At 39.2% G+C, this 16,454-nt stretch overlaps 1 protein-coding gene across 1 annotated transcript in view; it reads left to right on the plus strand.

Moving 5' to 3' along the window:
- Nucleotides 1-13,767: 13,767 nt before the first annotated feature.
- Nucleotides 13,768-16,454, plus strand: part of rpgrip1 (RPGR interacting protein 1) — a 32,380-nt gene continuing 29,693 nt past the window's right edge. The window contains exon 1 of the mRNA XM_048236798.1: nt 13,768-13,895. The gene's annotated coding sequence lies outside the window, so the exon portion shown is untranslated. The remainder of the gene's footprint in view (nt 13,896-16,454) is intronic.

The raw sequence follows: 16,454 nt of genomic DNA on the forward strand, positions 1-16,454 counted from the left end.
CAGTCATTCCCCCTCCAGTCTGAGCAACTACGAGAAGATCCCTGACATCATCTCATCACGCTACAGTGCCACCACCACTCAGTCATCAGCAGCATCCCCATACCGCCCCTGCAGTCTGCAGGCTATACTCTCCCCCGTAAGTGCAGTACCTCAGTGTCTCTTTGTGTGACCAGTTACTGTATATAAAGAGATCCATATTAAGGGACTGTGATCTGCTGCACAGTATCAAGCTAAATGTAATTCATTTAAAAACTTTTGCCGTGTCCCATAGTGAACAAGCAGGCTGTGTGAAGTGCCCAGTAGATCAGTTAGTCTAGTTGCACCCCCCATAGGCCCAATAGTAAACCCAGAAATGTTGAGTACCCTAACGTTGTATTGCAGAAATGTCATTGAACAATGAACTTGGTTGCTAAAAGTTGCAATTTGGGCAATTTGCATGATTAGTATAATAAGATAATTAAGGCGAGACACTACAGGTGAATAGGTTAAAAAATTTAAATTATAGCTATTACCATGAAACTTTCTCAGTTGATCACTTACGTATTGCATGTTTTTTTCTATTTTAATGTTTAAATATGCAAATCATGCCCTATCTCATTAAATATGCACTCATTTGCATATATTTTTCAGATCATGTCACTTTAAAACATTAGTCTAAAAGTGACATGGTATTATAGGCCTGGGCGATATGGCTGAGAGGTAGATCATGATATTACTTGATAATATTAATCAATATCGATACCTATTGATAATTTGATGACCTAAAAAGACTGAGAAAAAACATGCTGAATTTAAACATTTCTGTTAATCACTTAATATAACATTCCACTATTATATTCTTCAATGATCAATACAGGAGAAAACTTCAATATCGACACAACAATGAAAAATACACAAATACTGTAAATAAGTACGGAGCCGCATTTGTCTTACAAATCCAGTTGCTAGATTCGGTGGTCTAGTCTCTTATCGATATATGTTTTATTTATACAGTATAAGTTATTGTTTTATTGACCAGGCTATGGAATTAGATATTTAGCTTTTACTTTTCATTAATCAAGGGGTACTTAATTCCTTAATGATCCATCCGTGGTTACAGCTCCAGTCTCAACATACCCCCTGAAGCCTATAATACCCAGGATTCCCACTCCTCAGGGCCAGTTTGTGACATTACAATACAAGGTATGGCAGGCTGCCTGCCTGCATACACCTAATGCTTAAATAAAGAGCTTGTTGGACTTTTCACTGCAACACCTGCCTTACCACTTCAATAAAATCCATCCTTTCTTCATGTGGGCACAGAAAGGCCGGAATGGTAAGCAAGTGAGCACATATTTAGAGGGCCTCATTTGCACATTTAAGTATAAGCATATATACTGTTTTGATCCCGTGAGGGAAATTTGGTCTCTGCATTTATCCCAATCCGTGAATTAGTGAAACACACTCAGCACACAGTGAGGTGAAGTGAGCTGCCTGCAACAACTGCAGCGCGGGCAGCAGCGAGGGGTTAGGTGCCTTGCTCAAGGGCACTTCAGCCGTGCCTACTGATCGGGGTTCGAACCGGCAACCCTCCGTTTTCAAGTCCGAAGCACTAACCAGTAGGCCACGGCTGCCCCCAATTTAAACATTAATATAGGAAAAAATACATGCAATAGATTTTTTCTCATCTTAACATGAGTAATCAACTGAGAAAGTTTCATGGTGGTATCTATTATTTAACATTTTTATATATTCAACTGTGTTTCACCTTAATTATGCTAATTATGCAAATAATAATGTTGCTGTTTTTACTGAAACATAATCCAACTCTGGAAATTCACAATTTCGTCGCAGTTTAAAAAAAAAAAAAAACATAGTCCAGTATTTCTTTTGAAATTGAAATGAAGTTGTATGGACTGGACTATGGTTTTTTTTTTTTTTTTAAAGCGACAAAAATTGTGAATTTCAGAGCACACTTGGCAATCGACTCCTACGGACTTTCCCCTAAAGATGGCAGCAAAGATGGCAACATTTCCGGAAAGGTACTGGCTTGATGAAATTCATTCTGGACTCTCTATCCGACCACATAAAGACCTTGGGATACTTCGGTTTGGCTTTAGGGACCCTCTACTCACTACCAGTGTAATGTTGTTTGGAACTGTAGAAGAGGTATAAAAATAGCGTTTTGTAGCGGCGAAATAATATGCCCTTCTCACTTCCACGCTAACGAGATTTGACTAAAAACGGTAAAATCGAACTTTCTCAAAACACATCCAAATGACATGATTTTGATGTCAACTCAACGTATGTACTCCCAATCATCCGTAAATTGATCTAAAGTGCATTTTACTCCGGATAATTCCTTTAATCGAAATCCTAAAGACATAGAAAGCATTGCAGAGCCCAGTTGATGTTATCGGTGGTTTAAACAAATGTAAGTTTAAAGTTGTTAAACAGAAGCACTGCAACACAAACCGTGACGCAAATCGGCCTGTTTCCATTTCCTGTTACTGACCTTCAAATGTTTTCCACGAAACCCACAGATCTGCATGGTGACTTCACGTTAGGTAGACCTACGACAGCTACAGAAACACCAAGACACAAGACTGGTGGGGTTTTTCGGCACTGTTGTGTTGTGTAAACAAAAGATGGCTATAACAATGATTTCACATAAAACCAAAAGACAAATAGACTTGCACTAATATTAAAGGTACAGTCAGTCAGGAAGTCACATTTCTTTGTTATTTTTTTTTTACATTACTCATTTTGTACTCATGGAATGCTGTCATGGGGAGATGGTTGCTGAATGTGACAAAGAAATGTTAAGGGCTTGAAATGGCATACGATCGCTGATCGTATCTTAAAGCACCCTCTTTAGGAACAGGGTTAACCAACACTTGGTCTTTACACGCCAAAGTAAACATTCAAGTTTGTTCACTGAATGTACTGTCATTAATAGCCTACTAAGCAGAAAGCTTAATCATTTTTGGAGAATCAAAATCAAGCAGCATCTTAGTTTTTTGTCAGCTTTTATTTATGACACAAAACATGACCACCAGTTAGCAACAGCTGATTAAAACATATTTTTGATTATAGAAGTCATGGAGGATTAATAATGAAAAACATAGAGCTGTATGGAGCTGTTATATCACAAAGAAATTGAATAACAAAAAAATATATAAAAGCAAAAGGGGTACTGCAAAGGACTATAACATAGGTGTTCCAACCAACCCCGACTACATGTGCCAACCAACCCCGTGCATGGGGCAGGTTGGCACACGTGCACAACACCACTTTAATCATATATAACTCAAAACAAGGGATAATTTGTTGACATTGAATGTATACATTTTGTAGCCGAGATCCCTCCCTTACTTAGCATGGATCTGCTCAAGGTTTCTTCATTTTAAAGGGGGGGACGTTTTTCTTTGCCTCAATCATCTTAATGTGTGCTCTAGCGAGTTTCAGTTCAAACCGTGCACTGTGAAGTGCCTGGAAACATATTGGCGCTGTATAAATTAATTGAATAAGTTATTTTTACAGCATGTTGTGTCCCTTGCCTCAAGAATGACTGCCAGATTATGTAATAATACTGTAGGATGATAATTTAACCATATAAAAGATTTCAACAGCAAATAATGTATGGAATATTTATTCTGTGATGTTGAATCCTTTTCAGCCATCCTCCCCATCTCTCCGATGGTCAAAGTAAGCTTCATACACAGGAACCTGACACTATCAAAAAAGAGATAAAAAAGAAGATATTGGTTGGGTTAATTCAGAGACTTTCTAATGAGGAGACACAGCGCTCAAAAAATACTCCATAGAAATGCATGGGGCTAGTTTGTCACGCCAATATGGCCGTTGTCTACACATATCCCACCCCTTCCTCGGCAAAACGTTGACATGTGAATACATTGAGCCAATCATATGGTGTGTTGTGAAGACATCGTGCCAATCATGTGTTGTGATCTCGCCGCTGGAGCAAGATTGATGTCGTGAAGCCTTGCGCACGCGCAGTTCGACCCAAAGACTGTGCCCGATGAGTGCCCATAAAACGTTGGTATATGGCCGCCGAGTGGAGGGACTTGCCTAAAAGGACTTTGGTTAATTTTGCTCTCGGCTAGTGCATTTTTAAAGTAACTGACCAAATCATCTGTAAAGATAGTCGAGGTCAGAAGATTACATATACACCTTGGCTAAATTTAAAGTCAGCTTGTTACAATTGGGTCATTCCACGTCAATTCAACCAGGGCCCACGCACTTAGGTCTCAAAAAATTCTGAAAAAATTACCAGGTGTACCTATGTTACCTAGGAGACACACTGTAAAATTACTCTTATGTAAGATCAATACTTTCCAAGATACAGCCAGTTTTATAGGGGGAGGGGGTGTCGATTTTGTTTGGCCTCTTTTTTTTTGTCAAAGTTCACAAGCCCACAGCGCAAGAACTAAACCATGTAGGAGGTTCAAATTTTGCATGCTGGTACATAAATAGGAATAGTATGTAGCAAAATCGTCTGTATAATCCTGCATGGTCATAGCTGTCCCTCAAAGTTGATACAAATTTTATTGGAGTTTTTGGCTGGGCTCTGTTTAAGCCTTCAGAAGACATATTTGTACTCAACATAGGCTCTTGATTTATTTTTCTTACTGAGATAAGTAGAAACACTCTCACAAAAAACAATGAACAGAAAATAAATCATTTCAGGGTCTGAACAAGTCTAAAAAATCATTTTGGTTCTCTTTTTCACTATCCACCCTGAACATGGGCAAAATGCACCATTGACATCAATATGTTTTGTAACCACAGGTTACTCTATACAACCACAGGTGGCAGTGTGGTGACTATATAAAACATATTGATGTCAATGGGGCATTTTGCCCATGTTCATGGTGGAAAATAAAAAAGAAAGATTTGCATAAGACAAGTCAAATTGGTGTTTTCAAAAAGAAGGGATCATGGAGAATAAAGAAAAACCTATTTAAAAAATCTTTGTATATTCCCACAAGGTGTTTGGGTGCTCTGAAAATGGTAACCAAAATGATTTTTCAGACTTGTGAGGTCTGCTGTTCAGACCCTGAAGGTATTTTTTTTCTGTTCTTTGTTTTTTGTGAGAGTGTTTCTACTTATCTCAGTAAGAAAAATAAATCAAGAGCCTATGTTGAGTACAAATATGTCTTAAACAGGCTTAAACAGAGCCCAGCCAAAAACTCCAATAAAATTTGTATCAACTTTGAGGGACAGCTATGACCATGCAGGATTATACAGACCAAACGTGACGATTTTGCTACATACTATTCCTATTTATGTACCAGCATGCACAATTTGAGCCTCCTACATGGTTTAGTTCTTGCGCTGTGGGCTTGTGAACTTTGACAAAAAAAAGAGGCCGAGCAAAATCGACACCCCCTCCCCCTATAAAACTGGCTGTCTCTTGGAAAGTATTGATCTTACATAAGAGTAATTTTACAGTGTGTCTCCTGGGTAACATAGGTACACCTGGTAATTTTTTCAGAATTTTTTGAGACCTAAGTGCGTGGGCCCTGGTTGAACTGACGTGGAATGACCCAATTTCACTTTTCATTCAAAGGTATATGCCCTAACTACTATATTTTGATGTCATTTCAAATGTTATTTATTTTATCATACTCTCAGAGGGTAATATATTTTAATGTGTAAATGTATGGTGCTTTCATAAATTCAATCTGACTCTCAAAAATAGAATAACGCTCTGAAGGTCGAAAAAGATGATCATTCTAACTCCCTGTTATATGGGGTTATGGACAGTATAGGCTACAGTTTACAATATGGATCCACTACAGCACTTGTGAAACAGGGTTTATGTGTCATTCAAAGTTTCAGAGTGTGGCAATTTATAAACACACCCTTAACTCATTGAATGCCAAGCTGTTTTCGGAAGCTTTGTCCTAGAGTGCCAGCAATCTAGACCATTGTTGATGATTTTTGTACAGCCACAGCATATTCTGTGTTAGCTATGAACACATACAATGGCTCGTTTGAAAGGTGAGACTTTAAGCTCTCAGTGGGTGCAAACCGTGTATTTCTACAGGCCTCTGTTACTGAGAAATCCTAAGCTAAACAGTGGCTAGTTTTGATCAAAATCGCTGTTTTTTTTTCTAGAATATGAAGTGTTGCCTGTAAAGTTTCCGGGAAGTGACCTGGCGAGACTGCCACCTAGTGATAGACCCACGAAAATGGCCTGGTTTTGAGCTGACGTGCATGCGTCACTGATTCGACCCAAAGCGGCAACCAAGTTATGATAAAATGTCCAGATAAAATATCCAGATTGTGCGCGTTTTCATGAGTTTTCGATCGTCATATATTTCATTTCAATTCATCACAGAGTTCCCAATATCACATATAAGGTGTGTTAGAGTGTCTAGTTTCGTAATTAAAAAAAAAAAAAAAAGCTAAAAACGTAATATTACGTTTTTGGCACTTAACGCATGGGAAGGAAAAACGTAATTTGGCACTCAATGAGTTAATCAAATGGGTTATGCCTCCATAAAGTTCATACCCTGTGAATCCAGACCCAAGTCGTGGAAGCATTTGCTCAGTGAGAGACTCTGGCAACGAGTAATGATGCGCATGGCCGTAGCTACCATAGAGGACACCGAGGTCACGTCCTCTAATTTATTAAGTAGGCTACAAATAGGCATAGCCGACGAGACAATTATCTTTGCATCAACGAACCGTCACGTGATATCCTACCTCTGACATTTTGACTTTCTGTCAAAACGAAAGTAGAGTCGAGTCGGCTATCGCGGAGTGTGTCCTAAACTAATTAACGAACGCAACGCAGCTCACATAGTTTAAAAATAAACTTTAAAATAAACTTGACGTCTTGTTAATTTCTGCCAGTAGGCTATCTTAATTTACTTGACCTGAACAAAGGCTGTCACAAAGTTAACATTTGGAAAGCCAGCAGAAGAGCAGACAGAGAAGGAGGGAAGGTGAGAAATATAGGCCTAATTGGTTGAATACAATAACTAGATGCAATAGAGCTACCAATGAGATGCTAAATAATAAAAATGTTGAAATTCAGTGGAGATGCAGTTAGCTAACCTGCATTGAAAACGAAGCTATATCAATGTTATATAGGATGGATAATGTTATGTTAAGGATTATCTCATGGCACAAATATTACCTATTGTCAAATTATATCAATTATATTATTGTTCAGTAATTTAGAGACTTGTTGTTTTAAGAAATCCAACACAGGAGACAGGGGATAGAAATCAGGCAGTTGAGAAGAAAGAGGAGAAGAGGGAAATGATAGAAAGAGCCCTCCTAAGTGAGAGTCAAGATGTGACACTCACTGTGTCAGAAGGTAGCCTACAAGATCTGCAGCCCTGCAAATTATGCAACATTTGCTACTCTGATAAAGAGAAGCAGTTCATTCTTAACAAAAGATGGAGCAGGGTCCAGTATAAATATCCAAAGCCAATTTGGGAAAAGGCTCAGATATACAGGTGCATCTAAAAAAAATAATATTGTGGAAAAGTGTGTTGGTTCAAGTTATAAACAAAACATGTTATAATCTGAACAAATATATGGTTGTTGGCAAAATGGGGGAAGAACCTCCATAGCATTTCTAGCGACGCCCCTGAAAAATCCTGGCTATGCCCCTGAAAAATCCTGGCTACGGCCTTGATGATGCGCCAATCATATCTGTGTATCTGATATAGGTGGGCCAGAGGCAAGCTAAACCAAAGTCCTTTTAGGCAAGTCCCTCCACTTGGCGGCCATATGACAACGCTTTTTGGGCACTCGTCAGGCATCCTATTCAGCAGAAATGCGCGTGCGCAAGGCTTCACGACACCAATCTTGCTCCAGTGGCGAGATCACAACACATGATTGGCATGATGTCTTCACAACACACCATATGATTGGCTCAATGCATTCACATCACACCACATGATTGGCTCAATGTACTCACATGTCGACGTTTTGCCGAGGAAAGGGTGGGATATGTGTAGACAACGGCCATATTGGCGTGACAAAGTAGCCCCATGCATTTCTATGGAGTATTTTTTGAGTGCTGTGTCTCCACATTAGAAAGTCTCTGGCTAAACAGATGACGGACGTAGTGTTATCCAATTGCGTCGAAGTCCGGAATTAGTCAGTTAACATTGATCGTATAGTGTTATCCAATTGCGTGCAGTGAGATTTTCAAATGTGTGCTTGGTGCCGCCCCTCGAGTTGGGCCATTACATTATTCGTGGCCAGACCCTTAATATTTCAGATTGGGTCTGGTCCTCCAGGCTATAAACTTCACACAACAACACAACAGGAATTTTAGCCCATTCCTCCTGCAGAAGTCGTGCAACTGAATTAAGTAGGATATGTGGACCCCTTTGCAAGAACCTTTTTAGTTCCACATATTATCAGTTGGATCAAGGACAGGGCTTTTTGATTGTCACTCCAAAGTTTTTACTTCGCCTAAAATATTTTGATATTTTGGAGTTATCATCTCTTTCCTTCTGGTGTTTTGAGGATACAGTTTCAAAATATCAACATGACACCACCACTGGTTTGTCTTTTTTGTTTTCCCAGGGGATGACACACTTCTGGCAATAGTTTCTGAATACGAATGTAATTTATTTCATTGATTCAAATCGACTGTCTCATTCTCCTACATCCCTATCATACAGATCAGAGCATATCAGATATGTTCATTTGGCAAATTCGTCATTATAATAGCAATGTGCCAAGGCGCATGTACTGTATGTCTGGATTTTAAAGGGAATGAGAGATGGGACTCTCATTGATTGGTTGCATGCTACACCAAAAACATACATGAGTTAAGGAAATTAAACCCATTTGAACCACATGTGCCTGTTCCTGACCATTATTAAACAGACAAACTGATCAGTCTTTGGGGGCATGATTTTAAAGATGCCCTCAAAATGTAGCACTGTAGCTGCCTAGCTGTTGGCTGCAGCAACTCAACCTAGGTAGCAACATTCTTAGTTTTTTTTTTCTTTTCGTACTGACACTAGGCTACTCGGTGACCTCGAGAAACAGAGTTTCAAGTGAACATGTAGGCATTTCACTTCAACTGTATGCAGATGCACAGTGTGAGTATTGACCTGACAGTTTACTACCAAATAACTTCCAGCCTCGACTTACCCACTGGGTTGAACCCCTGGAGGAGTTAGAGCTGGACTCAACTTCTTCTCTGTGCTCCTCACTTTCGATGGGTGCCTCCCTGATCACATTATTTCCTTGATGTATACAAGACAAATATGGTATTAATATTGAACACATTGTACAATTCACTCTTTATGCAAATCACTTAAATGTAAGTTTACAATTTGTGAATGTATATTTTATCCAGCTGCTGACCTGCTCTTTTTAATCTGCAGATAATAAAAGGAGCACTGATCACCAGTAGACCGACAGCAACAGCCAAAGACACTGTGAGTTGAAGTCCATTTTTATCGTTTTCAGGGTTTTCAACACCCGCTTGATTCTCAGTGGAGGCTGCATGGGGGGAAAAGTCAGATTAATTGAACGCAGCTCCTTTTTAAACTGTCAGTGAGAGGATGTGCTTAGGTGAGGGGTGGGGAGAAGTGAACGAATTTAACGTTTTACCATTTTATTTGAGTTTACATCTTTGTAACAGTGAGCTGCATGGTGACTATATTAAATTTGTAAGATTAAATTGGTTTAACAATACAAGTGCTTCAGATAAAACAAAGCAAGTTAAATGCAGTGAGTCATGCTTCTGTTTTGTAGGATACCTAACAGTGCCTGAAATGTAACAGGTGGGAAAATAGAAGAGGAATCATGTAGAAAATTGCTTTAAGGTCTATGTTTGTTCATGCTTGTTGATTGTTTAACTAACATTATCTAATAATAAAAAGCAGATACATGAATATTAATTTTAAAAGGACTCACTTTTAGTTTGTGAATTCACTGTTAATTGTGTTCCCTTTCCAAAGTTTGTAATGAGTTTCGGTATATCTTGGATAACTTTACAAACATATAAACCTGAATCATTACTAGATACATTGTGAATGACCAGGGTTGATGAGTTGTTTTGAGATAAGATAATTGTCCTCTTGGAGATTGAGGAAATCTTCTCAATCGTTTTATTTTTATACCAGCTTCCCTTTCGGCTGATGTTTTTTGGCCCATTCCAAGAGCATTTCATTTTTGCAGTCTCTCCCTTGGAAAGAGTTAAATTGGGTGGTGATTGTAAAACTCTGAAGTCCACATTTGTGCCTGCAAGAAAATGCACTGCAAATACAAAATACATATAGTTTAGTTTAAATTTTGATATGGCATTAGTTAAGTAGCCAACTTGCCATTCATATAAAATGCATTTTACTACATTTATTTGTATATTTATTACAATGTACACATTTAGAATTGCTGTGTACTTGAAGAATTACATTTGCAATCCCTCATATTATGGGCAGGTAACAGAGGTCATGGTTGACCTTCTCAACATAGCAATAACCTACAGTAGTGGTTCCCAAAACGAGTACCACTGGTGGTATGCAGACTCTATGGAAGAATATTAGACTCAAAAGTTTTGTACGTGTGTATCACATTTTGAAACTGTAGAAATTATTTGTAACTGTAAAAATGATCTGTACAAGTAATTGTCAAAATTACAAATATGCCCAACATATACAAATCTATTCTACAGGTATGGATTTACAGCTACAAATCATCCTACAGTTAAAAATATTTCACCGTTACAAACATATTCTACAATTACAAATCAATATTCTATGCACAAAAAGTTGTCCTACAGTTACAAATCTTTTCTGCAAGTGCACAGACATTTGCACCACCTTAGGGATGAGAAGTGTCTCATACTGTATGTATTGTGTGTGTGTGTGTGCATTATGCATTTTGTGCATTTTGTGTGTGCTTTTTATTGGCCAGACCAGTCAAATCTGTCTAGTAAGCTAGCATCCTGAAGTCACCTCTTCTGTTGATGTTGACACACTGGTGTTTTGCAGGTAATATTCAACAAAAATCACAGTTTAGGACCTGTGAGGCACTTGTCTATCAAACTAGACACTTGTTTGTACAATTTGTCCTCTTGCCCAGTTGTGCACATGGGCCTCCCTCTCCTCTTTTTAACACTCCTCTGTGAAGTAACTAGCACACAGTGTTGTATGACATCTTCAGTTCCTTGCTCATTTTTTCATACAAAATAACTGATTTGTCAGAATAAGAGTAGATTTTCAGGTTTCAGAAGAAAGGCCATTTTGTTTGATGCTCCAGATCTTCAACTGGTTTAGAAAAAGGCCAGCTGTGTTGCTTTTTTTCATCAGGGCAGCAATTTTCAGACCCGCTAACATAATCACAAAAGGGTTTTCTAATTATCAGTTGGCCTTTTAAAATGATAAACTTGGATTAGCTAACACAATTGAACACAGGACAGGACAGATAGTTGCTGATAATGCATGGGCTCCACTAGATAGATACTGTATCAGAAATCAGCCACGTCCTGCTACAAAAGTCATTACACCATTTTCAATGTCTCCACTGTATTTTTTTATTCTGTTTTAATGCTCACAAAATTAATTTTCCCCTCAAAAACCAACAAATTTCAAGTGACTCCAAACATTCGAACTGTAGCGTATATCACTTCACAAAGTAATCCACTGTCTTGTTTCAATTTCTAGTGAGCTCAAACATTTGAACAGTAGTGTACATCACTTCACAAAGTAATCCACTGTCTTGTACATTTTTGTACATCTGTATACAGATGCATCGGGTAGACTCACCTTGTGCAAACAGAAAGAACAGGAGCAGGCAGCACTGGTGTCATGCAGGGGGTTCATCATTGAGAACTGAGACCTGTGGCTGTGGTGTTTATGCTGTACACAATACAACATTTCCTCCTGAACTTCCTGTAACCAGATGACATCTCTGTTTCCGAGAAATACAAGTTAACAGAGTGACATTCACACATACTCTCACATAGCGCTTGCTTCATAAACAAGCTGTGAAAAGAATTTTCCCCATGTGTGATATTGCACCATGACACCATAGTGTGAGAAAAAATGAATATTAGAAATATTGTTTTCTGTTTTCATTTGTGAATTGCTGCTATCTTCCGGTTTTTGAATACTCAATTCATAATGAAACAACAAACATAAACACAGGTCAGCATCAAGCTGAGTATTAAAAGATTAAATGGCCTTTTTAAGTGACTTCACATTTGTATGATATTTATTTTCTTAGGAAATGTTCAGGCGTCGATACTAGTCAGTAGTGCACTTGTGCATACCAGCCGTGGTCTCTGTCCCGCATGGCTGATATGTCCAATCATATGCCCACTTTGTGCTGGCTGGTCTCCCTGGATTTTGTCTTGTGTTGCTGAGGAACCTGAGACAGAATTGACTGTGGTGTCTAGACAGCCCCCAAACCAGTGAGTGTGATGTTGGGTCAGCCCAAAGCAGTTAAAGTTTCAACATCATGCTTGGCCATTAGGACAGTGCAGAGCGGCACCACTTAGCTATGCTATTAGTCAATGCAAAAATGTTTCAAAGGCAAATATCACACACACACACACACACACACACACACACACACACACACACACACACACACACACACACACACACACACACACACACACACACACACACACAAACAGAGGACCTATAGTATGGTGGTACATTACGTACTCTAAATCAATTTCATTCTGATGTTTCACAAAGCACAGTACAGATAGTATACTGTAACAACAACTTGATGTAGCACTATAGGTCCCCTGTGTGTGTGTGTGAGTGTGTGTGTGTGTGTGTGTGTGTGTGTGTGTGTGTGTGCGCCGTGTGTGTGTGTGTGCACGTGTGCGTGTGTGTGGTCTGAAAACAGTCTTATTACACTGCCCTGGCTTTGTAAATGGAAAACAAACCTGTGACCAAACCCATGCCCCGGACCAAGCAGCCCACTTTTCAGCCATTTGGCTGCATTGCTTCATGAACACTGAAGGAGTGTGCAGCTGGCCTAGAAGAGACATCAAAGGCCTTGATTTGGGGGCTGTCTAGATACCACAGTCAATTCTGTCTCAGGTTCCTTAGCAACACAAGACAAAAATAATGTAGGCCTATAGCAAATATACATGGCAATCCAGAGATAAATTAGGAACATTTCATGTCAACATTTCATTCAGCTGCATTACATAATTCTATGCTGTTTTATATTGTCAGATCAAATTAAGGATACCTTTGAAAAATTAAATAGATATTAAACTCAGTCTGCAACATCTGAATGAATGGATTATCCTTCACATATGCTTCAATGTGTGATGGTAGTCATCGACTACAGAGCTTTGCAATGGACAGCCCATTTAATCTTCTTACTGATCCAGCCTGTCCTGCCATTTTATTCACAAGAGTCCCCTTCAGATTTTCAGCAAACAAGATACTATCAATCAATGGACTAAAATACTAATTAGATAAGACCCTCCTCCTTTTACTGTCACCACTCTTCCTCATGAAATTGCCAACATGAACAAAACCATACCATAACAGATTTTTAAGTAAGAGTTTTTGGAAATAACTGTTGTGTCCGCATGAAATCCTTATAGAAGTCATATGCCGCTTTGTGCGTACTGGAAACCTGCTACCATGTCAAAAAACATGATTATAAATATAGATTGTTTTCTGTAGTTTGCTTCTGAGGCAGAGACACACACATCTGAGGGAGGGAGATCGCTAAGGATTGGGGGGAGGGAGATAGCTAAGGATTAACCTACTAGTGATTAGACTCATCAGTTAAGCAGTGGACACACTGTCTGCTCCGAGAAAGCCGTCTCATGGAAGCCATCAGCTATCAGATTTTATGACCTGTTCAATGTAAGAAGAAGAAAAGAGAAGAGAAAACGTTTCCTCTGAAGACTCAGTCAGATTCAAAAGGTAAAATGTTTCCTTTTGTGTTTTCTCACAATTATTTTTTATTCAGGTTATTAATTTTCAGGTTATTAACACTGGGAGCACAATATGTAGCCTACCTTAAAGATGGTGTTCAGATTTCAAGGTGTAAAATAAATAAATAAACAAATAAAAGTCTTTAAAGCAGCACTAGGTTGCATATTTCCATGGGCGTAATTTATGGTAGGGACGGTAGGGACATGTCCCTACCACTTTTTTGATATTAATTGCATGCGTTTTAAATTGTGTACCATGGTATACATTTTGGTTCCAAATCCACTCCCATTCTTCTCAATTGAATTTCTCATATAGTTCTCATCATACAGATATGACACGCATATGTGAAATTGCATGACACTCACTATCCAATGGTGCTAGTTGCTGTGATAAACGGTTTGCAAGACAAATAACATTGAATTTACATCAAACTTATATATTTACACTCTCCTCCTGTCCTCTTTGCCTTGGTGTGTGTGAGGTGTAGACCACTGAAGTAAAAGCTCTGAGTCAGTCTCTTACTTGCATACTTTATATTGCCTTGTTTTGTTGTTAATGTTATGACCAGCCCTTGCTTACCAAACTTGTGGGAAAATTACAATATTTGTGTCTCCATTCCAGAAAGCTTCCACTGTAACCAGCAACATTAAGAGCTTGGTCCTCCAGAGAGAGTAGATATTGTAGCTTCAGATTCCACAATAGTCAGGGGTGTAGTAGTAAAATAAGAGGTGGGTAAACTAGGAATTCTGTGATCACGGTAAGGTGGACTGTACCATGTGGTATCTGATTTTTTAAAAAGGCATTCAGAGCATGTTTGATAATGGTGGAGGTTATTAAATGGCGTTTACAAACAGAAGTTCGGGAGGAGCATGACGGAGTTTGCCACGCCTCCTTCAATCAGACAGGTTATTATGACGCGCAGCTTGCCGGCGCGGTCATATAGGTTTAGTCAGATTTTTTTTTTTTTTTTCGCATGCCCAAATTTCCGTCAATGATTCCGGGACACTGAAAGACCGGGTACACGAAACTTGGTGGGCATGTAACCCCACATGGATAGCATGAAACCATCGTTTTTTCGTTTTGGTCTGTAGCCCCCCGCTGGACTGGACCCCGAAGAAAGGAGGGTAGGGCGAACACAGTTCTCTGTGAATATCTTGAGAACTGTAGGGCCTAGGATGACCATTTTTCCCGTATGTTTGCCTCAGGGTCATGTTAACCCATTTCATGTGCACACATGTGCACAAACAGATACACGACACACACACACATATATTCACAGTAATCATCAAATGACACATACTCACACAGTAGACATATATGCACGCTTTGCATGCACAGGCACATACGCAGGCACACACACAAGTTCTTTTTGTGGAAAAAATGTGCTGGACTGGGCGGCGGTCATATTTTGTACCGCTCTGCGGTACATCTAGTTTATTTGCAGTCTGCCTCTATCTGCCGAAGTTGCAGCATCGGCATCACTCCGCGGGCAACCCACCACCTCCCCTTACGCCTCCCCCATAGTTCAAGGATAAGGGGTGTATTGCGGAATCCTGCACGACTCCCTGCACAGTTGACTCCTGCACGATCCCGCAAATCACTTCAGGACCCTGGCCAGAGACTTCGCCAAACATGCTTTTCTATTATGCTATTATATCTGTTTGCAAATTACGGAATGTGAACTGAACTATTATTTATAACAATACAAGTGGCATTATAGAGTGTTGATGAGTGCAGATATTGTGATGTGGATAATACAGTGTGATTTTTTAATGTTAAAAGTTGCAATTGGTGAATTAACTCTTTTGAGTAGTGGATAAACTCTAATAAGAGGTGATGAACTCTATTTCTGAAATTTCAGAGGTTGATCAATTGTGTTTACTTGTGTTTAGCCTCCACTACAGCCCTAATTAAGATTCTATTTAGAGAGGTTGCTAGATTGTGCACTAGATGCACACTTCCTTGATGACAGAGATGTGGTGGTCTGTGGGGTTTTGAGGCTCTGATAAAGATTTGACTGGTCAGACAGCATGGCAGCATGCAGAACTCGAGACCACTAAGAGTGAAACACAAAAAGCCAACATGCAGACAGAACAGGCTTCTTTCTCTGAAACAAATTTACTCACAAAAAATACTTACAGTAAAGTACCGGTATATACAGTATAAACCTTTTTTAAGCTATGGAGGAAATTCCACTTTTTCCCAAATATAGTCTAGTTTTCCCAAAGGTCCGTAAGAATGGTCACCCTTAGATTTACAAGGATTTAATATGTTCACATCAGTGGATTAGAACTGTGTTTTGGTTCAAACATTCATTCTACTTAGAGGTGGTGCTAGCTTGTGCACTAGATGCATGGCAGATATCAGTGGTGGTCTGTGGGGTTGAGAGGCTCATGTTAAAAAGGATATGACAACACAGATCTGCTTTAAAAGAGTCGTGCAGCATGCATTTAACAGGACTTGAGACCAACTGAAATGGTGACACACAAAAAGCCTAAAGACAGAGCAGGCTTCTCTCTCTGAGACAAATTTATTCTGTTTAAGTTG

This window comes from Alosa alosa, chromosome 24 (assembly GCF_017589495.1).
Source record: "Alosa alosa isolate M-15738 ecotype Scorff River chromosome 24, AALO_Geno_1.1, whole genome shotgun sequence".
Taxonomy (NCBI): domain Eukaryota; kingdom Metazoa; phylum Chordata; class Actinopteri; order Clupeiformes; family Clupeidae; genus Alosa; species Alosa alosa.